Source organism: Pleurodeles waltl, chromosome 9, assembly GCF_031143425.1.
Source record: "Pleurodeles waltl isolate 20211129_DDA chromosome 9, aPleWal1.hap1.20221129, whole genome shotgun sequence".
Taxonomy (NCBI): Eukaryota; Metazoa; Chordata; class Amphibia; order Caudata; family Salamandridae; genus Pleurodeles; species Pleurodeles waltl.
This window is the reverse complement of record NC_090448.1, coordinates 590,824,736-590,848,926: the sequence shown is the minus strand read 5'-3', so window position 1 is coordinate 590,848,926 and position 24,191 is coordinate 590,824,736.

The following is a 24,191-nucleotide window of genomic DNA, read 5'->3' as shown; positions in this document are numbered from 1 at the left end:
GCAACATCACTGGAGTGCCCAAAAGCACAAGGTGTGCAATACTCAGAGACATGGCCAAGGTAAGAAAGGCTGAAAGACGACCACCACTGAACAAGACACACAAGCTGAAACGTCAAGACTGGGCCAAGAAATATCTCAAGACTGATTTTTCTAAGGTTTTATGGACTGATGAAATGAGAGTGAGTCTTGATGGGCCAGATGGATGGGCCCGTGGCTGGATTGGTAAAGGGCAGAGAGCTCCAGTCCAACTCAGACGCCAGCAAGGTGGAGGTGGAGTACTGGTTTGGGCTGGTATCATCAAAGATGAGCTTGTGGGGCCTTTTCGGGTTGAGGATGGAGTCAAGCTCAACTCCCAGTCCTACTGCCAGTTCCTGGAAGACACCTTCTTCAAGCAGTGGTACAGGAAGAAGTCTGCATCCTTCAAGAAAAACATGACTTTCATGCAGGACAATGCTCCATCACACGCGTCCAAGTACTCCACAGCGTGGCTGGCAAGAAAGGGTATAAAAGAAGGAAATCTAATGACATGGCCTCCTTGTTCACCTGATCTGAACCCCATTGAGAACCTGTGGTCCATCATCAAATGTGAGATTTACAAGGCGGGAAAACAGTACACCTCTCTGAACAGTGTCTGGGAGGCTGTGGTTGCTGCTGCACGCAATGTTGATGGTGAACAGATCAAAACACTGACAGAATCCATGGATGGCAGGCTTTTGAGTGTCCTTGCAAAGAAAGGTGGCTATATTGGTCACTGATTTGTTTTTGTTTTGTTTTTGAATGTCAGAAATGTATATTTGTGAATGTTGAGATGTTATATTGGTTTCACTGGTAATGATAAATAATTGAAATGGGTATATATTTTTTTATGTTAAGTTGCCTAATAATTATGCACAGTGATAGTCACCTGCACACACAGATATCCCCCTAACATAGCTAAAACTAAAAACAAACTAAAAACTACTTCCAAAAATATTCAGTTTTGATATTAATGAGTTTTTTGGGTTCATTGAGAACATGGTTGTTGTTCAATAATAAAATTAATCCTCAAAAATACAACTTGCCTAATAATTCTGCACTCCCTGTACTATGGAATTATAAGGGTGTTCCAGTAAGCCAATGTAAATTGGTAAAATGGTCACTAGCCTGTTAGTGACAATTTGAAATAAATGAGAGAGCATAACCACTGAGGTTCTGGTTAGCAGAGCCTCAGTGAGACAGTTAGGCACCACACAGGGAACACATACATATAGGCCACAAACTTATGAGCACTGGGATCCTGACTAGCAGGGTCCCAGTGACACATAACAAACATACTGAAAACATAGGGTTTTCACTATGAGCACTGGGCCCTGGCAAGCAGGATACCAGTGAGACAGTGAAAACACCCTGACATACACTCACAAACAGGCCCTTAGTGGGGGTAACAAGGCTAGAAAGAGGCTACTTTCTCACAGTTTCCTTATGGTCTTTTTCATTTTCTGGGGGTGCCTGGTCCCACCCAGGCACCCCACATGCCCTGATTTGTTGGAGAGCAGTTCTAGGAGTACACCTCGGCTGGCTTATGCCAGCTCTCTGAACAGCCAGCAGCTCTTGATGCCAGTACAGGATCCCCCACAATAAAGTTGATTATTCAGTGGATGACCCGCTCCCCCAGACACTGACGCAGGAAGCAGGAGCAAGGCCACTGCCAGTGGAGGTCTGGAGATGGGGTCCTGGGTGCAAAGGTGCCCCGTGTCCATCTGTGTTGGTCCCCCTATAGATAGGAACCCCCGGGGGCAGAAATGAGCTTGGGGAGGGGGAACCACTTATACCCCCTACCTGGGTAAAAACAATTAAATGATCCTTTCGCTGACCCTAGGAGCATGGCCCACCCTGGAGATAATTCTTAAAGGTGCAAGGGACCCCTACTTGTGCTGGCCCTTGGTGAAAGGTCACCAATCTTCAAGATGCCATAACTCAAGCTTGTTGGGCAACTTTGGACTATCTTGGGATCATTTTACTTCTAGTGGCAAGACTAGCCATCCAGAAGCAGTTTTGTCAGACCTCCTCACCATCAAAACAGTGCACTTAACAGGGAGCTAAGTCCACTGACTCCCTTCAAATGGAATGCAGTGAGTGTAAGCGGCCACCCTCACTGACCCCTGGATAGACCCACTGGTCATCAAGTTAACTGGGGCCTTTTGGAAATCAGGGGGTTTCTCTTTCCAGTTGATAATGGCTGCCGCCATCCCTGGGTCTAGCAGTGAAAAGCACATACAGTACCAACCAAGAGAGGCTCTCCCCCGGTGCAAGAGTTTTTAAAGAGGGATGGAAGGTTTTAGAAGCCATGTACCCCTGACCAATCCTAGGGTGACATATCACCTCCTCACCTCTGTCCCAAACCTCCTGCACAATATGCTGGGACTGTTCAAGATGGCATCATCCAGTAGTCACTGATCATATCTGCTCCTGGGGTTTTAGTTCCACCCCTCACTGACATCACTGCAGGGCCCTTTCCACCAAAGAAATCAAAGAGAAGCCCCTCCTGTGTTGGCTCCAGTAGTCTGGGCCTCCTCCTTTGTCCAATGGAGCTGAGCTGTCTCCAGCTCTAGTGCGGTGGAGCATGTAATTAACAAATGCAGATGTTTATCCCCACCCTTTCCTGCTCACGGGCTGAGAGAACCACTGTTAATTAGTCCTTTTGTAACTGGCAGCTTTGTTCCTGTTGCTGGAGAGAAATTTACTTCAGTTGGCACAGCTCTGTGCCAATAGGCCTGGGCTCTGATCCTGAGCTGAGCCACAGAAATATGAAAATCCTGGATGACCCATAATTTGAACAAATATCTTCTTGGAACTCTCAAATTTGGTTTTCTCACACAGGTTCCACCCAATTTCAATATGTCGCTAGACTTTGCAGGCCAAAGTGAAGAAAAAGTGCACTCTAAAGCATTTTTTTCCCCACAGTGTTATTATGCATAAAAACTATGCCAATGTATGCCATGATATTTGCCCAGAATCACAACAAACTCGCATCACTGTTGTTGAATCCACCTAATATGGCCTCCCCATCAACTCTCAGTCAGAAATACGTTGTCAAGCAAGCCCTGCCAATTAGACCCGAAGAAACTGATTGACAGATCACAGGTGGGGTAAGACATAGCCTGTAGACAAATGCACAAACAGGGAAAACCCAGATCGATTCCCCAAATAGGCCTGCAACACCTCAAGGGTCCTTGAAGATTGGCCATGAATAATACACATTTGGCCAGAGGAGCATGAGTTCCCAAAACACCATAAAAGTGAAATGCCACAAGAAGTTAGAAACACTCAGCCAATCAGAACACAACACACACACAACGCATAGTGATCATGTGCTCCCCATAGTGGACATCTGGACATGTTACCTACTGGTCTGCATTTTGTCACCGTGAGGTCCAGACCCACCTGAGTACTTTATCAGATGGTCAGATTTAAAACTCTGCGACTAGGCCAAGATTCCTTTCCACAAAGAATGTATAGAATTGTATTGTAGCCTTTCAAGAGTTGTATAAAATTGTGCTCAGAACTCTAACTTTGAGAGACAGTCATCAGACCCTGACACTTTCATGCACTGTCCCGGCTGCTGCATTTAATTAACTGACTGTTCCTACTTTGCCAAATGGCTCCTGTCTTTCATTTCATTAAGGTAAATCCGCATTTGAGGTGCATTTTTGGCCGGTCAGCCAGGAGAGATTGGTCCTCCAGTCCTATACTGGAGCCTTAGGAAGGGGACCCCTACACATATGGAATCACATCTGCGCAAACAAGAAAGGTGAGTAGATGCCGTAATTGATTGGAAGTTCGGCTACATCCTTGGGCCGAAGTCCATCCTGAAGCCGCCGTCAGTAGGTAAGAGACTACATCTAATCCTTAGTCCCAGCATTTAGCGTGTGGCAAACTAGGGCTCGGCTTGGACCTCTGGGTGAGACACAGATGGTACGACTGACCCTGGGTGTGATAGAGGGCTCTGCTTGGACTGCTGGGCAAGATACAGATGGTACGCATGACCCTGGTTGTGATATAGGGCTGTGCTTGGTCCGCTGAGCAAGATACAGATGGTACGCTTGATCCCTGAGTGTGACATAGGAATGAGTCTTCAACACTTGGACCACTGGGTGTGACACAGATGGTACGCATAGGCTCTGGGTCTGATCTAGGACCAACACCTCAATCTTATTTTTTAGTCTAATAGGGTTGTCTCAGTCCTACCGGTATCATAAACACTGGTGGTGTCTGAAAGAAGGGAGAGGTGTTATTTGATTGGACTACTGGGCATGACACAGATGGTACGCTAAGCTCCTGGGTGTGAAATAGGTTGTAATTTGGATGTTCAGGAAAGATTTGGGGCCTTATTTATACTTGTTGGTGCAAAACTGCACTGACGCAGTTTTGCACCAAAAAGTTTTGCACCGGCTTGCACCATTTTCTAGCACCAGCTGGGCACCATATTTATGGAATGGTGCAAGCCGGTGCAAAGGGTAGTCTAGCTTTAAAAAAATTTACATTAGGCAGGTTTGAGTTAAAATAAATGACTCGAACCAGATTAGCATAATTTTTTGACGCTAAGGGACATATTTATACTCTGTTTGCCCTGAATTAGCATCCTTTTTTTTTAACTCTAATTCAGTGCAAAACTAACTCCATATTTATACTTTGGTGCTAGACCCCTCTAGCGCCAAATTTATGGAGTTAAAGTCGTTTTTTGGAAGTGGAAACCTACCTTGTCTTAATGAGATGCAAGGTAGGCGTTCACGTGCAAAAAATGACTCTATGGCCTTAACGCCATATTTATACTCCCACGCAAAAATGGTGCAAGGGAGGGAGGAGGGGGACCTGTGGGCCTATTTCCATGGTGGAACACCATGGAATAAGCCCACAGGTGCCCTCCCCATGCCCCAGGGGCACCCCCACCCACACCAGAGGGACTGCGGAGGATGGGGGACCCCATCCCAGGTAAGTACAGGTAAGATTGCATTTTATTTTTGAAAGTGTCATAGATCCCCTGAAATGGGCCCCCATACATAGCACAGGGTGCAATGGCCATGCCCAGGGGACCCCTGTCCTCTGTGCTGGCCATTGGGGTGGTGGGCATGACTCCTGCCTTTTCTAAGGCAGGAGTCATGTGGCATGGCAGGTTTAGCACCATAAAATGACACCAATCTGGTTAGAGTAATTTTTTTTTTTTTTTACTCTAACCTGCCTAAAGTCATTTTTTGGTGCTAAACCCTCTTCTTCTATACTGCCAGCTCCACCCGACTAAATTTTTTTTTTTTTACTCTAGCCTACCCTTTGCACCGGCTTGCACCATTCCATAAATATGGTGCCCGACTGGTGCACAGAAATGGTGCAAGCCGGTGCTAAACTTTTTGGTGCAAAACTGAGTTTGTGCAGTTTTGCAGCAAAAAGTATACATAAGGGCCAATATTTTGTACATTTGCGCCACTTTTGCGTCAAAAAATGAAGTTAATGTGGTGCAAAAAAAGTATAAATCAGGGCCTTGGTGCTAGACGGGTCTAGCACCAAAGTGTAACTATGGAGTTAGATTTGCACCGAATTAGAGTTAAAAAAAATGACGCTAATTCGGTGCAAACAGAGTATAAATATGCCGCAGAGTATAAATATGCCCCTAAATATGGCGTTAAGGCCATAGAGTCATTTTTTGCATGGGAACACCTACCTTGCATCTCATTAAGGAAAGGTAGGTCTCCACTTTAAAAAATTGACTTTAACTCCATAAATTTGGCGCTAGAGGGGTCTAGCACCAAAGTATAAATATGGAGTTAGTTTTGTACCGAATTAGAGTTAAAAAAAAAGGACACTAATTCGGTGCAAACAGAGTATAAATATGCCCCTTGGACCTTTGAGATTAGGTGTAGCTTCTGCTTAACTGAGGAGGTTGCTGAGTTGTTCCTTTTACTCCGTGTAAATTGTTGCTATCTTTGTAACTGAGCTGATATTGACAGACTATCGGGCTCACTTGGTCCCGTGTACCACACTGACCCTTCCTCTGCATTGGACAGAATGCGCAAGGAGCGTGCTAAAGTTTTTTTGGGAAAAGTCATCATTTTTTCTCTGACATTTTTTTCTCTCTGTATTTCCATTGTGGCTTTCAAATGATGCTTTTTTGATATTGTTGTGTTGATAAACTTTTGCAACTATATTTCATGTTGAAATTCTATGTCTCATTAAGTGTTTTAATGTGCGTATAAAGAAGTCACTATTTTTCTCTCACAAATATTTTTTCCATGTCTGCTAATCCACTGCCAAAACGGTGTACAATGTTTAAATTAACCATTGCACTTACTTTCAGGTTGTGATCCTTCATATGCGTTGTTTTAAGTATTCTGAAAGTCTGTTTGAATCATCTCTGTCTAAAGTTGAGCTCATAGCTAGTAGTTATTGCCGGCATAATCCTGTGTACATATTTCCTCACAATCAGAGTGGAAGTTAGGATTATTTACAATTTCAGAAAGTTAGAAGTATACAAGTCCCCTAAAAAAGGTTCCCAACCCATGATGGAGTCACTGTTAGGCCACATACAATCTAGATTTCCCACAGAAGCTAAAAGGCACAATAAATACAGCCATGAATGGCATGAACATACTAAAGCACACATGTTCTCCTCGCCAGAGGGGGGAACCTTTGACAACAACACAAAACAGCACATGAGGACACACATTCAGACCATATTTGTAGGGTGGAAGAAGGTTAAAAGAGAATCACTGTTAGAACTATGGGGGATCTTCGAGGTGGCCCGACTTGAATTTACCAAGAACCCACAAGCAAGCTTTCTACACCTCCCCCCTCATACGTAGGTACAGAGGTGCTCTGCCTGATGCCTGCCATCCCAGCTGTTCCTGCACTAGGTTACACACATCCACCGGTTGCGGGGCGCAGAGGGCCCCCCACCGAGAAGCAAGCCACTGGGTCCCGGGCTGGTGGAATGCCAGTCCAGCCCAGGTTAGCACTAAGGTTCCCCCAAGCTCAAACCCCACCTGCCACACTCCGTCGTTCAAACCCTAGCAACGCAGGGAGCGGGAGGATGCCACCAGCATGCCGGTTATGTCCCCGCCATCATATTACAATGTCACCCATGGGCTGACCAATGGGAAGATTGTACTATGACGTTCCCCCACGATTAGTGCTATGGTACTGGCCTCGGTTCCTTTATGGGAGACAAGGCCAATACCATAGCACCCCAGCATCCTCAGACTCTGCAAAGCCTACAGTGCACTTTCTGACGGTGATGGGCAGGGGGGCTCACTGAACTGCCCATGCCATGGGCATGAGCAGTGCAGTGGCCCCCCGGTTGCTCCCAGCACTGGCTCACCGCCAGCCTTTCCTTGGCGGGATCCCCATCATGGAAAGGCTGGTGGTCAGTGAGGTTGTGATCAGCATGGTGTGGATGAGCATAACCCTGATCCCTTTCAGCCCTTCAGGAACCATGTTCCTGGAGGTGACGGCCAGGGTTGTAATGTGGCGTTTGGACTTTCTGGACTGGGGCAGTCCTATCATCACCGTGAGTCTGGCAGTCCTTAGACTGCCAGACTCATAATGACCCCCATAATGTCTAGAGAAGAAGGCACGGCTTTTGTGTGACCATTTTGCCAACTGCTGACTCGCTGGACCGAAAGTGAGGGTCAGTATGATAAACTGTGCCTGGGGAGGGATCCTTTGAACCAGAGGACATGGCCATCGCAGAAGACTGCATCTGGCATTGACGGAGAGATCCCAAATGGAACTTCCCCCACATGCATGAATGCCTGTGAAGATGGGAGTGTTAAGTTGAGGAAAAACCCACAGAGACACTCTGAGCCAAAATATGCCCATTGTTAAAGAAAGACACGTCAGGGACCATCTATGTGCCATGGACTCAAATGGCCAAAGAAGAGTTTAGGACCAAACTACCCCCACTGATGGACAGGGTGGGAAAATGGATCTCATGTTCAGAGAAAATGTTCTGTCAAGAGTCTCCTCAGCAGCATCATGGGAGAGCAGACTAACACAGTGTTTTCCCAAACAAGCATCCAAACAGTCATGCTGGCTAACACTGAGCATGACAGGGCCACATTCAATTCATTCAGACACCAGCAGCCGGCCATTTAAACCACACTGATTTTTCTTTAACAGTGTACAATAACATTATAAGGTCTATCCCAGGTCAATATCTAATCCTGCAGAGTGTCCTGTGTGCCAGGCTGTGTGCAGTTACTGTGCTGCGCATACCAGTAGCCTCACACGTGCAGCCCTCATGTGTGGGCAAACACGTGCTCACATGTTCATCTGAACGCGGAATCACCATCATATAGTACGCAGACGACACCCAGCTTGTCATCTCCCTCACCAGGAACCCCACCACCGCCAAAACAAACCTCCAATCCGGACTCGTCGACACCGCCAAATGGATGACAGCAAGCCACCTCAAACTCAACTCCATCAAAACTTTGGTCACCAACAAGACAGTATGGGATGACTCCTGGTGGCCTACCGCCCTAGGACCACCCCCAACACCCTCCACCCACGCACGCAATCTCAGCATCATCGTAGACTCATCGCTCTCTATGGCCCAGCAAATCAACTCTATAACTTCCTCCTGTTTCAACACCCTCCACATGCTGCGAAAGACCTTCAAATGAATCCCCATAGAAACCAGGAAGACAGTCACCCATGCACCCATCAGCAGCAGACTAGACTACGGAAACTGGTACCACAGTCAAGCTTCAGCAGAAACTCCAGCGGATTCAGAACGCAGCTGCACGTCTCATCCTGAGCCTCCCACGCCATGAACTCATCTCCGCCCACCTCAGATACCTTCACTGGCTACCCATCCGCAAAAGGATCATTTTCAAAGTCCTCATCCATGCCCACAAATCCCTCCACAACACTGGACCAGCCTATCTCAACTAAAGAGTGAACTTCCACACACCCACTCGTCTCCTCCACTCTGCTGACCTCGCCCTCGCCACAGTCACAGTCCCCCGCATCCAACCCACCACCACCGGAGTCAGATCCTTCTCCTACCTTGCCTCCAAGACCTGGAACTCCCTCCCCACGAACCTACGCAAGACCCAGGACCGCGTCACCTTCAGAAAACACCTCAAGACATGGCTTTTTGAACAATAAATCATCATCCCCCCTTGCTCCACCCCCCACAGTGCCTTGAGACCCTACCGGGTGAGTAGCTCACTTAATAAATCTTTTGATTGATTGATTGGTCTGTAACTAGACAAGTACCCCATACTCTTGCTGTATCGCTGCGGACGTATCTTAAAAAGCAGACACTGGTGATAAACACACACAGTCCATTTGCCATGTGATTCGGGTGAGTGAGACAAATGCAGTGAGACTCACCTACAGTAAAGAGTTGAAAAGCGGTTGATCTCAAAAGCGAAAAAATCCAGGCGTATTGAATTGGTGACACTCAATTGCAACAATAAGTGTCAATCAGTTATGCTTAGGTCTTCCACTTGTAGTGTTTGTGGCATATCCTGCTGATATTTTTTTTTCCTTCATTTTATTGGTATTGATCAATATTTAGTTTTTGCATGAAAAAAGTAACCAATTTTGTTCTCCAAATAAGTAGGGCACACTCTAGGGAAGAGTAGTAAGCCACTTTCCATGATGGATGCTCTACAATGGGAAGCTCTGTGAGGGACTCCTGGGATTTAGGGTACAAATCAACATTTACTGAACAAAAACGAGAAAGCAAACAATACAGTATATCTTTAAGCACCAGTTGATGATGAGGCAGGAAGGATCAGAGTTTATACTGGCACTTGACAGAGTGTGGGCCTCACACAAAATGAAGACCACATGAGCGGTGGTAGAAAGTGACAAGATGGAGGGGAGGCAGAGGGTCCACATGGAGGACAGGACCAAGAAGTTTCCAAAGAAGAACTGGTGACAGAGTGGCACACTGAATTTGAAAAATAAGAAAGTCAAGGTGACAGTGTGATGGGAGTGGAGCACAAACTGCTGGGTGCACCAATAAATCAGCAGATAAACAAACAGTGGCTCACTGTGTTAATATAAGGAGAAGTGCTCAGATTATCCAGATTTATATATGTAAGGGCCAGATGTACGTAGCTCGGGTTTGCGATTTACTAAAAGAGCATTTTTGTGATTTGCTGTTAAGAAATCACAGACAGCTATGTACAACAGTGCCTCAGATGCTGTTTACAGTTCCCAAATGGGTCACAAGGGACCTGCCTCATTAATATTCATAATGCAGGTCACAATTTACGACCCTTTGGAAATGGCCACAATCACAAGGATGGTGGCCTGCTGGAGTCAGCAGACCTTCATGTCTGTGATTGCTTTTTAAATAAAGCAAATATTTTTTGGTAATGCAGCCCGTTTTCCCTAAAGGAAAACGGGATGCATCACAAAAACAAAAATGCAAAGTTTTCTTTTCATTTTTTGAGAGTAGACAGTGGTCTGTGAGACCACTGCCTGCTCTTAAAATATGTTGGTGCCCCTATTCACAAAGGGGAAGGGATCCCTAGGTGACCTCTTCCCATTTGAGAATGGGTTACCACATCCTTCACAGAGTCAGTAAAATATGAATGTTTTGCGAACGCATTCCGTTCGTACAACATTCATACATACCAGTGTGATTTGGTATTAGGAAGGGACACCCTAAACACACCCTTTCCTAATACCGAATCGCAAAAGCAAATTGCGATTCAGTAACAAGTTACTGAGTCAGATTTTGCCTTTGGTACATGGCAAAAAGCATTTTTCCAGTCGCAAATGGCCAGATGGGCCGTTTGCAAACAGAAAAATGCTTCACACATCTGGACCATATGGAGATTTACTGTTGCCTGATTATCATTAACTTTCAATAGCTGAAGGTATATGAGATATGAGAAGCCCCTTAAGATATTTAAAAAAGTTAGACATCTTTTTGTGGTAGACCATACCATTGTGGAGTGCTCTTAGTAGTAAACCAAGGAAGTCAATTGGTGTAGTGATTGTATGATTTGAATAGAAGTAGGGATCGAAAATAGCTGGATCTGAAACCAATTGCCTCACTGTTTGGTAGCTCGTACAAAGTCAACTCTTAAATGGGACTAGTGGAAAAAATAGAAAGTTAGAAAATCTTTACCTTGTGATAGATTGTAATTAGACTTGAGTTTCATTCTGACCCATGTGTTCGAGTGCAATTTAATTTTCACCCACTGCAATCGATTCCATCCAGTCCGTTATTTGGTTAGGCTGCTCCATTGGCCATTTTTGAGCAATCAGTGACACAAAGAAAAACATTACGTCCGTCCTTAGCTAATGTTTTTTCCATTAGTTCTGTTAGCACTATGATGATGTCTACAGGGGGTCTTCAAAATTAGCAAATGTCAGAAGACATGGATAACTCAGATATTTTTAAGATAGAGGTATTAAAAAATTATAGATTTAACGTATGATTTCTGAAATCGGGTATGTTTGTTTTATTGTCCGTCGTTTCTGTTACAGTTGAATAATAAGCCTTTGACAATGTGCAGATAGCCTGAAATGCATTGCGTTCAATAAATCTAGTAGTCAGTGGTAGATAGAAAGCAGCAGAATTTGTAATTGCAAATAGAGGAGAACAAATGAATAAACTTCACAAAGAATCAAGAACTACATGAATAAAATATAAACGTACTATAATTTGAAAACTTGTAATGTTGGTCCTCTATTTTTGAGTGTAATTCGGACCTGTGAAAGTATATTCTGGACAGACGAGAGTGTTATGAGGTTTACATGTGGTGACATAAATATTAGACAGAATGAAACTGATCGAAAATAAGCAATGTCTCTTAGAAGGGAGTGTGACTGCGGAACATTAAAACAAGTTATCCAAGTTGTCATCTGATTGATATCATTTTGAAAACTTTTTTAACTGCTTTATTTCTATATCCATTAGTAAATCTTGTATCTTTTTTTTGTTTTTTCTAATTTAATTTACACAATGACTTTATCTCTTTAAATTTTCCTTTTTATACAGAGTTCATGATGTTTGCAGTGTGATATTTTTTCTATAAGGGCCAGATGAAGTAACATACTGGTTACAAAATGTAGTCCCACATGGGTCACTGACTTTTTGCGATCAATCAATCAATCAATCATTGAATTTATAAAGCGCGCTACATACCCGTGAGGGTTTCAAGGCGCTGGGGAGGGGGACAGCTGGTGTTACTGGTCGAAGAGCCAGGTCTTGAGGAGTCTTCTGAAGGTGAGTAGGTCTTGAGTCTGTCGCAGGTTGGTGGGGAGGGTGTTCCAGGTTTTGGCGGCAAGGTATGAGAAGGATATGCCGCCGGAGGTCTTTCTTCGGATGCGGGGGACGACGGCGAGGGCGAGGTTAGTGGAGCGGAGCTGACGGGTGGTGTTGTAGAAGCTGAGTCTGTTGTTTAGGTAGGCTGGTCCGGTGTCGTGGAGCGCTTTGTGAGCGTGGGTAAGAAGCTTGAAAGTGATCCTTTTGTCCACGGGGAGCCAGTGAAGGTTTCTCAGGTGGTGGGAGATGTGGCTGTGGCGAGGTACGTTGAGGATCAGCCGGGCGGAGGTGTTTTGGATACGTTGGAGCCGTAGTAGGTCTTTTGCTGGGATGCCTGTATAGAGTGCGTTGTCGTAGTTGAGCCTGCTGCTGACGAGGGCCTGTGTCACTGTTCTTCTTGTTTCTGTCGGGATCCACTTGTAGATTCTGCAGAGCATGCAGAGTGTGTTGTAGCAGGAGGAGGAAACTGCGCTGACCTGTTTAGACAAGGTGAGGGAGGAGTCGAGGATGAAGCCCAGGTTGCGAGCGTGGTCGGATGGTGTCGGTGGGGTTCCTAGTGCGGTGGGCCACCAGGAGTCATCCCAGGCGAAGGGGGTGGGTCCGAGGATTTCAGCGAGTTTCCATTTTTCTGGGAATGTCGCTGTTTCGAAGGAGATGTTGATGACCTTCCGTAGTTGGGGTGCGATGGTGGAGTCGGCTTTGTTGTATACGTGGTGAGGGCAGGGGTCTGACGGAGATCCTGAGTGGATGGAGTTCATGATTTTGCGTGTCTCTGTGTCGTTCACGCTGGTCCAGGAGGTCAGGTGGTTTGCACAGGTGGAGTGTTCGGGGTGGGGTCTGGCGTGGGAGTGGTGTCAAAGCTGTCGTGGATGTCGGTGATCTTCCGGTGGAAGAAGGTGGACAGTGCGTTGCAGAGTTCTTGGGATGGAGGGATGTCGTTGATGTTGGCGCTGGGGTTGGAGAGTTCTTTCACGATGCTGAAGAGCTCTTTGCTGTCTTGTGCATTGTTGTCCAGGCGGTCCTTCACGTGGGGTCGTTTGGATTGTTTGATGAGTTGGTTGTGCTTGCGGGTGGCATCCTTGTGGGCTGTGAGGCTGTCAGGTGTGCGTTTGAGGAGCCATTCCTTTTTTAGCTTCCCACAGTCGCGTTTGGAATTTAGGAGCTCGTCGGTGAACTAGGCGGCTTTTCTTCTGGCTTGGTTGTCGGTGTTTTTTTTGAGTGGTGCGAGGTTGTTGGCACAGCCATTAATCCACAGGGTGAGGTTGTTGGCGGCGGTGTCTGGGTCGGTGGAGTCGGGGGGTGGGTTCGGGGCGAGGGAGTTGGTAAGCTGGACTTCCGTAACTTTGCTCCAGCATCGGCGGGGTGGTTGTTGGGCGCGGGGGTGCTCTGTAGGTTTCTTGTAGGTGAAGCGGATGCAGTGGTGGTCAGTCCAGTGGAGTACGGTGGTATGGTTGAAGGTGACGTGGGCGCTTGAGGAGAAGATGGGATCAAGCGTGTGGCCGGCGATGTGGGTTGGTGTGTTGACGAGTTGTCTGAGGCCGTGGATGGTGAGGTTGTTGATCAGGGTAGTGGAGTTGGTCTCGTTGTTGTTCTCCAGGTGGAAATTTAGGTCCCCGAGGAGGATGTAATCCGTTGAGGTGAGTGCGTGGGTGCTGGTGAGGTCGGCGAGGCATTCGCTGAATGGTGCTTGTGGACCGGGGGGTCTGTAGATTAGCGTTCCTCTGAGAGTGGTGTTGGGGTCGGTGTGGATGCGGAAGTGTAGGTGTTCGGCGGTCTTGAGGGAGTCATAAGTGTGGGTGTCGACCTTGAGGGAGGATTTGTGGGCGATGGCTATGCCTCCTCCGATTCCGTTTTTGCGGTCCCTATGGATGATCTTGTAGCCGTCCGGGATGGCTATTGCGATGTCGGGTGCCGAGGAGTCGTTCCACCAGGTTTCGGTAAGGAATGCTACGTCTGGGGCGGTGGAGTCGAGCAGGTCCCAGAGCTCGATGGCATGCTTGCGTGCGGAGTGGGTGTTGAGGAGAATGCAGTGGAGGTGGTTAGTTTCGGTCTTTGCTGATTTCGTTGTTCTGTCGCAGGTGAATCTGCAGGTGCGGCATGCAAAGGGTCAGTGGGTGTTCCTTGGTGAGGGCTGGGAGCATGCTGTGATGCGGCCGGGGTTGAGGGCGTTGAGCTGGTCGGCCGTGTAGCGGCGTCTGGAGGTGCAGGGGTCTCGCGGACCGGGGGGGTGGCGCTGGGCGCGGTCCAGGCACGGACAGGCACAGACGGGCTTGCCTTTGGCGCGCCTTCGGCACGCCAGCTGCACGTGGCCGCTCCGCGGCTTGCATAAGAGGAGGGGAGGGTGGGTGTGGCAGCTGAGAGGCGGGAGGGCCTGTCCAATGGGAGGGCTGGGGGGAGGGGCCGCAGGGGAAACAGCAGTGGGAAACTGGCTGAAGGAGCGGTGAGAAGGAGGGGGGAGGGGGGATGGGCCGCAGGGGACACAGCGGTGGGAAACTGGCTGAAGGAGCGGTGAGAAGGAGGGGGGAGGGGCTGCAGGGGACGCAGCAGCGGGAAACTGGCTGAAGGAGCGGAGAAAAAAACGGGATGGAGCGCCAAAGGCGGAGCGGGGAGCGACCTGCCTGCAGTAGCAGGGTCAAAGGTTGCTCCCTGTCACCGCGCCGCGGCTGGCATAAGAGGAGGGAAGGGTGGGTGTGGCAGCTGGTAGGCGGGAGGGCCTGTCCAATGGGAGGGCTGGGGGGAGGGGCCGCAGGGGATGCAGTGGCAGGAAACTGGCTGAAGGAGCAGTGAGAAGGAGGGGGGAGGGGCTGCAGGGGACGCAGCGGCGGGAAACTGGCTGAAGGAGCAGTGAGAAGGAGGGGGGAGGGGCCACAGGGGACGCAGCGGCGGGAAACTGGCTGAAGGAGCTGTGAAAAAAACAGGATGGAGCGCGGAAGGCGGAGCGGGGAGCGAACTGCCTATCAGTATTTTATGATGCAACCCAACCTTTGCACTATGTCTGTTCATAAAATAATGAATTAACGGTGTCTCAGGATGAAATCCCTAAACAATATTCATTACGCAGGTCAAAATATGTGACCACCTTGCTTGAGGTTGCATTCCAAAACAGAAACCGTTTTTATAAAAAAATAAAAAATCAGCCTGTGCTCCTTAAAGTGCTTAAAGGAATGGGATTGCCCTTTTTTAATGAAACAAAAAAACTATTTTGGAATATTTGTGTGAGAGCAGACAAAGGTCTCATGGACCACGGGCTAGAAGCTAATGCCCTGATTCTCAAAGGGAAAAGGGTCAAATTAGACCCCCTTCCCCTTTTGACAGCATTTACAACCCCAGTTTGAGAGGTGATCATTGGTTTGCAACCGGAATTGCAGACTTAAACCACTGACATAAAGGTTACCAAAACACAATTTTGAAGGAATGCCCTTAAAATAGCACTTTAAATTTGCAATTTAGTGTTAGACCTGGCGGCCTTAGGGTGGTCACCCCTAACTTTTTGCCTGCCTCCCTCCACTTTTTAGACACTGTTTTTGCTGGTTTTAAGACTGTGCACTTTACCACTGCTAACCAGTGCTAAAATGCATATGCTCTCTCCCTTTAAACACGGTAACATTGCATCATTCCCAATTGGACTATTTAATTTACTTATAAGTCCCTAATAGAGTGCACTATATGTGCCCAGGGTCTGTAGATTAAATGCTACTAGTGGGCCTGCAGCACTGGTTGTGCCACTCACTTAAGTAGCCCCTTAACCGTGTCTCAGGCCTGCCCTTGCAAGGCCTGTGTGTGCAGTTTGACTGCCAATTTGCCAATTTGTCTTGACATTTAAAAGTACTTCTCAAGCCTAAAACTCCCCTTTTTCTACATATGTCACTCCTAAGGTATGCCCTAGGTAACCCATAGGTCAGTGTGCTGTGTAGGCAAAAGGCAGGACATATACCTATGTATTTTACATGTCCTGGTAATGGAAAACTCCTAAATTCGTTTTTACACTGATGTGAGGCCTGCTCCCTTCATAGGCTAATATTGGGGCTGCCCTCATATTTTGTTTGAGTGGTAGCTGCTGATCTGAAAGGAGTAGAAAGTTCATATTTAGTATGGCCAGAATGGTGATACAAAATCCTGCTGACTGGTAAAGTTGGTTTTAATATTACTATTTTAGAAATGCCACTTTCAGAAAGTGAGCATTTCTCTGCACTTAAATCCTTTGTGCACTTCTAAGCCACTCTTTGAAGTCTCCCCCACTTCAAAGGCACATTTGGGTATTTAAACAGGCCCTCTGCCCCTACCAACTCAGACACTTCCTGGAGAAGAAACCTGAACCAGAACCTGCATCCTGCCAAGAAGAACTGCCTGGCTGCCAAAAGGACTCACCTGTCTGCTTTCTGTGAAGGACTGCTGTCTTGCTATTGAGGCAAACTTCAACACACAGCCTGCCAGAAATGACGCACAGACTGCACTGCGGTGAAAATTTCACTGCACGCCAAACCGTAACGACGCAGCCCGAATTCGCCTCAAGAAGGTTGACGCAGCACTAGCGTAGCAACTGGAAATTCAATGCACGGCCCACCGAATCGACGCACAGCCGAGCAGGAATGACACAGCCCGACTTCCACCGTGCATTAGAAAATTCGATGCAACTCCCACCGAACCGACACAGCTCCTGTGACTTCATCCTGCCAGGGCAGGAAATTGACACATCATCTCCTGGGTGTCCGAAAACCCCACAACCCGAAGAGAATCCACGACCCGAGAAATCAACGCACACCCCTTTGTTTCCACGCATCTTCTCCTCTGCGGTTCTTTGCAGAGATTTTGCACACGAACCATGTACTTTGTACTTGAAAGAGACTTTGTTTTCTTTTAAAAGACTTAAGACACTTTATATCACTTTTACAGTGATATCTGAACATATACTTATTGCATTTTAATCGTTTTGAACTGCATCTTATCAGATAAATATTATATATTTTTCTAAACACTGTGTGGTGTATTTATATGGTGTTATTGTATGATTTATTGCACAAATACTTTACACATTGCCTTCTAAGTTAAGCCTGACTGCTCAGTGCCAATCTACCAGAGGGAGGGCACAGGATAATCTGGATTGTTTGTGACTTACCCTGACCAGAGTAAGGGTCCTTGCTTGGTCAGGGGTAACCTAAATGCCAACCAAAGATCCCATTTCTAACATTCAGTAATGACGTCCAAACCTATTTTAAGATTTAGAAAAGGTGTTCAGGATTTCAAAATGTGGTTGTACATATATTATTTTACGATCCAAAAACCTGTACCCATTTGGAAGGTTGCAACCACAAAAACTCTTTGTAAGTCTGCCTCTATGTGATCATTGTGACTTCGATAAGCTAGAAATTATTCTTATATATCAACTTCGACCATATATCCATCCATCCCCATTGCTTATCTTTTTCGTAAATAATACCATTTAACGAGAGCATGTTTTAGATGTTACCAAAATCTTTTGTATTGCTTATTGATAAATTCTTCCTCTCAGCCATCTGTCATCTTGCATGGCCTTTAAATTAGCAACTGCTGAAGTTTTCTAATGGTACACAGTGAGCCTTTCCAGTAGAAGTGGCCATTAGATATGATCACATTTTAACCCTGGAACGATTCTAGCATCCTTTTTGTGGTGAACATCTAATACATTGACCACTACAAAGTGTAAAACTATACTAAAGGAACTGAACTATTGACTTAGATGAAAGAATGAGGACTAAGAATATTTTTTTCAGATCGGCCAGTCAAGCATTTGGAATCATATTCAATTGGCCAATCGTATAAAAGGATGGCTCCAGCAGTTATTTGCTTAATTACTTGCATGGATGGAACGCCTTCAGCAACTTCAGAACTACTTATTTCCTCATAGAATACAAAAGGGGGAACCCACTCTGTGTTCAAGTATCCCATCAGTAGACCTAAATCTGACCTACACTAGTTGTAAAATCCCGATCTCTGAAAAGAAGACAATTATGTATTGTTAATTCAAACCCAGCCACCAAGCTTTCTCAATAGCATAACACCAAATGATGGGGTCCAGCACCCTCAACAGGAGATAGGCCCCTTAGATATACATATCTCACAATTATTCACAGGATTTAGGCTGAATTGGGATCCCCTAGTGGCGGTGGTGTTACGCAAAATGACAAGACCAGCCTGCAGGATGTGATATGGGGCCCTTGAGTCTCTCATGTCTCACTGATGTAAATTGGCCTTAAGCTGCATGCGGCCGCCCTGAAGGTTTGGGGACCCCTTGAAGTGTTGGGGCTCACCTGCATCACAAGCCTGAAGGAGCCTGCGATATGGCCCTGCCTGAAGGTGGTGGCCCACTGTATTGCAGGGGCTGCGTTATGTCCCTGAGTTCATCCTACCTACTGCAGCTCTCATCTACCAAGATCCTGCAGCCCACCTCAATCCTTTTCAGGCTTTTATTGTAGCTCGGGATGGACCTCAAGATAGCATTTTCCCTGAGCTTCACTTCTGCTGCTGAGCTTTCTCTTGTGGGTCTAGTGTGACACTGTCCCTTGCAGTCTCCAGGGGGAACGCCTGATACCCGGTACGGCCAGTCTGGCCTTGCCACTGTGCTGCTCTGTTAAAAAGCATCTGCTCATAGCAGTGCTTCACTGGGGTCCACATATTCCGCAGCATGTCGTATGTCAAGTAGATGCGTGCATAATTATTTATTTCTGGTTCACATGCTACATGATGTGGGGCCTCTCTAAGGCAAGGCACTGTATTTTCAAACAACCATCACACAGCACAGTCTCCTGTACGCTATTGCAGAATTGCAGAAGTGCTCCATTTTAATGAGGTCGAGGCAAAGAAAAGAAGGAGAAAATGCATTCTGTTTCTGAAAAGGGTAGTTTGTCAAATTGCTACAGTACACTCCAAACTAGTGTTGATGTAGGCCATCATTGATTTCCAGGCTCTGAATTGTCAAAAATATTGCATTCCCCAAAAGAGCTAATGCCATTTTTGTCCAACCACCAACAATATAATAAAGTCTAATTGCTAGATTCACCATGTTGCCTTAGATAGTGGTTCCCATCCTGCGTTCGGCGGCCCGTGGGGGTCCGCGAAGCCTCCTCAGGGGGTCCACGACTGCTTCAAAAATTAAATAATATTAACAGATTCGTTCCCCATCTTTCAGTAATGTGTCAGTGGGGAGTCCACAGAAGTCAAATGGTTGGAAGCCACTGCCTTAGATGGTCTGGTGCAAGTTCCAAGCAATCGCAGGACTTCTATTTTTCCAGGTACATTGCATCTTAGTTCGCAGTTTATCTAAAGTACATTTAGACTATTGAAACCTTTCAACAAACAAATAGTCAATGTTCTTTAATACTACCTGTCCCTCAAATAAAAAATATTTCTGTATTTGTAAGCTCTTTAATAATCTTCCCCAAACGCGATTGAAAATGTGCTTTTGATTAAACGTTCTAGCGCAAATTCTATACCTGCATGCTTCTCAAAGCATGCTGGTTTTCCAAAAGGGTAAATATTTACATGTCTTACAGCTGCAGTAGTTGTCCAATGCTTTATTTAGGCCCTGTTCGCAAAACCTATCTTAAGTCAAAAATGTACTCGCATACATTTTACTCCTATGTTTTGAGTACATTTCCATTGATGATGGAATTATCAAGGACATCGAGGAAACTGTAAGGGTTGCTGGTTTCCAAGAGTGTTCATACACTTCCGTATGCGGAAATGTTACACAAAAGTGCTTATACATTGCTGCCATTTGTTTTATTTTTCCACTGAAAATAACATTTTCACCGTCGAAATCCCCTTCCCACCAATCCTCATTGCGTTTGGCTTGTTCCCTCACCATTACTAAACCTAAAAATGGATCACTTCGGCTCTCGAAGAAGAATTTGCACATGGGAATAATTGTTTTAGCACTCTCTATAGAAATGTTGATTTATCCATATCTTTGGTAATTGTGCACTAGGATTTAAATGCATTCGTTTTATTTTCAAGGAGTTTTAAAGAAAATAACTTTTTTTTCCCAGCCAAAGCTGGAAATGTTTCCCAGTGTGTCTGAAATGCCCTGTCATTTAAAAAGCGAATGGTTCGAGCTATCAATTATGGCTGGAGATGTGTTTCTTTTTCATGCCAGGCAGGTAGGTGCACATATCCAATCAAGGAGTGTGTATCAGTCAAAGCAAAGAAGAACTAAATATTTATTGTTTCCCTCCAACGATTGATAATCCCCTAAAACTGTGGGCAGTAACTGTGTGCTCTTTCATTAGCCAGTTTAGAAAACAAGTAATTCGGCCCTGGCAGGGGATAATTGCTCTGCATTCAAACATGGATTACAGTGTGCCTTATGCTCTCTGCATGTCACCGCTGAGCTGGCAGAATCTGGCACCACACTACAATTCAGAAGTCGGATGCTTGCTCATTAGGCTCCGTGGGAAATATTACCCCGTTTAAATGTCATTTTTCCACCTGGCTTTCAAGAATATCTATAGCAAAAAGTACATGATTCTGCAAAACCCAAACGGTAGTAATAATTAAAAAGAAGTTCTGCAATCCTCCGAACTGTCTTTGGTTTGCTAAATTTGTGAAATATTCTTTATTTTGAAAACAATGAAACTACACAAATAGGTTCTTGTTTCTATGGTGTTGTAATGCAAATCGTGTGTTCAACCATTTGAAAAAGTGCATTTCTCTGTACTTGTGTGGAATAAAAAAAATATGATCGTCATGTGACATGCAGATGTGTGTAGCAGTTGCGTTAACTTACCTGTCAGAATTTCCAGCAGCCTAGTTACTGTTAAAGTGGGGGGTGAAAGAAAAGCGGAAATAGGAATATATTGTGTCAAAATCATCAGAGGCTTCTTATCAAGGCCTTCCTGGCTCAGCCCATCTGCCTCCTGTGAGGCACCGGTACATTTTTCAATTTAGCAGTGTTCATCAAAACAGAATTTTGTTTTTTTAAGAACACTGTCAGTGTGCCGGTCTGCTCTCTCTGTCTGTCTCCAGGCTTTTGATGACAGGAGGAGGCGGAGGCTGAGGCATGACCATGTGTGCTGTTTTAAAATAGAGTACTGTGTAGCTGGTTGTGCACTTATCTGTGGAGTGTACTTCAAATACGGTCCCCTCACAGCGGCACAATCTATTTATTTTAGTAGACATACTGCGCATACCCCAGGCGGCAGTGTATCTGCTAAAATGTAACTGTCAGGGCATACATCAGTGCATCCCTGAGCCCAATGAGAGGCTACAGAGAACATCGGTCGCAGGGTCCCCAGCACTATTCCAGCTTCTTATAGGGTTGTGTTTCAGAGTCCTATCAAGAAGATGGGAGTTGGGGGAGGAATTGAGTTGGGTCTTCCCTTTTTCAATCTTGCCTCTCCATTTGGCTACTTTCCTTTTTTTTATCAATGTGTGTATGTGTGAGCAGGAGAGTGCTAAAATGAGTGATAGATTGGAGGTTGTGAGAGGTAGTGGAAATGAGTCAGGGATATAGCAATCAATCATTAAGAAGGTGGAGATGTATCAGGGTCGTTAGTGAGTTTGTATATGTGTGTTATGAATTGCTTATCGTTATGTTTTTGTGTGTGTTTAACAGTGTGTCACAGTGAGTGGGAATGAGCACGTGAGAGAAAGTGAATTAGAGTGAGGGGAAAGTAACTAAATGGAGTGGGAGTGAGTATGAGTGATTCAGTTTTCGATACAAAAATGGACGGTATTACACCCCACCACTTTCAAAGATCACCAGCCGCCACTGGTCAGAATGCCAAATTAAATAGCCATCCAATCTAGTACTCAGAGTCGGGATCTGGTAAAGGCACAAGAATGCTTGTTCTGGTTACTAAACAGTATTGTAAAGCAGACAGCTGAACACTACCAACATACTGGTCAATATCAAAGCAGAAGTTGCATAGATAACCGCTGAGGCAAGCTTCATTACAGTTTCCCACATTTCACTTCACCCTCAACCCCTTACAGTTACCTTCTGGAGATCATAGAGTTCCAGTAGTTTAGTAGATTATGCATGCAGCTCACAGAATGTACCTGCAATGGGACACTTGTTGGTGGAGAAGACAGATTTAGAATCACTAATTTTCCTGCACAAAAGGCGGAATAGATACAAGAAAATTACTCGTATCTCTGCTGCTACAAATATCCTGAACTAAATGAGTTTAGAAAACATTAGAAAACATTCCTTGCCAAGTGTAAAACGCAGCACACATAGAGGTACCAAAGGGTCATTTTGGAAGTATTGTTTATGTGCAGAAAGGCACACCTTCCTGCGCATAAACAATCAGCCATGGCATTTTGCTTCTTCTATGTGTTCTTCAGAATGCAGCACAGATAGAAAAAGAAAAAAGCGAGGAGGAATAAAAGCATTCCTCCTTGTTTTGCCGTGCTAACACCACCCCGGGGGTTGTGTTAGTTTTTGGTGCTGCGTAGATTTACTATTTCTCGTAAATCTGGGGCAAGATCAAAAGCAATGGGTGTTGCGATGGAAAGCCCACAGCAACACCCATTGCACACCCCTCTGACACAGAAAACTGTGTCGGAAGTGCCCATATTTACAAGGAGGCGTAATGTCACAAAAAGTGGCGTTGCGCCTCTTTGTAAATATGGAGCAGTGGTTAGCGCCACCAGAACGTTACGAAAAGTGAAGATCCAGCGGCGCTAGTGGTTTGTAAATATGCCCCTATATTTCTAATGCTTCCATGAAAACTGTATAGTCCATGCAGCTTTCTCTGTGCTTTAAAATAGTCGCATCATTTTTCAGTCGGATGTATAATGATGTATTTTTCAATGTATTTGATTTAATTCCATTTAAATGTGGCCATTTATAAGACAGAGAGACATGTCTACATAAAATCTATATTTTAAAATGTTTTATCATTTCCTTATGTTTTATTCTCAATAAAAATGAATTTGAAGCCAGCACATGTTCATGCAAGGAGAAGTAAGGAGAAGTAAAAAGAAAAGTGAATTGTCCAAACAGCAACTCAAGAGCTCACTCACCTTTAGTGAACAAACCTATTGCATTTTTATATAGATCTGACTGTAAATATCAGCTTATACCTCTAAAACATCTACCGTTATGCATTTAAATGAAATATTTAAAAAATGCCAAGTGTTCAAAAATTTTCCTATTTTACAGTTATTAATGTATTAAGAGAAAGTAAGGATGGATAGTCTGAGGAAACTTCTGAAATGAGAATGCTGGACTAAGGTAGAGATCTCTCTCATTAAGGGCCATATTTATACTTTTTGACGCAAAGCGGCGCCGGCGCACTTTTGCGTAAAAAATTTAAACCTCCGGCTAACGCCATTTCGATGCGCCGTGCGGGCGTCAAATTTATACTTTGACGCACGGCGGTGCAATCAACAGGTGGGAGTCATTTTTTTTTGACGCACACAGCGGCGTCAAGTCGTAAAGGAAAACAACGTTAACGCGATGTAAATGACTGTGGGTCGATTTACGACAGCGCAACCCGGAAAGCGCCGTTTTTTTTGACGCAATAGCATCAAATTTACCCGCGAACACTGCCCTTTCATCAGAGGAGAGCCAAAATGGACCCCAGATGCCACTACAGACCCCAGGAAGATGACAGCAGACCAGGAACCAGCCAGGATGATCCATACAGGAACCAGGACATATATAGAAAAAAAAGAAAGTGTTGCTTCAGTGCAGAGGAGCAGGAAATCCTGGTTAAAGAGGTGACGGAACACCAGCACCAACTGTTCATCACCTCTAAGTTGCCAATCAGCAGGAGAGAGGCCATATGGCAACAAATTGTTGACAAGATCAACAGTGTGGCTGAAGTACGCAGGACAGTCACCGAGTGTAAGAAACGCTGGCATGACTGCAAACGTAGGACCAAGGAAAAAATGGGCAGGAACAGGAAGGCAGCACTGCAGACTGGAGGTGGGAGTCCAG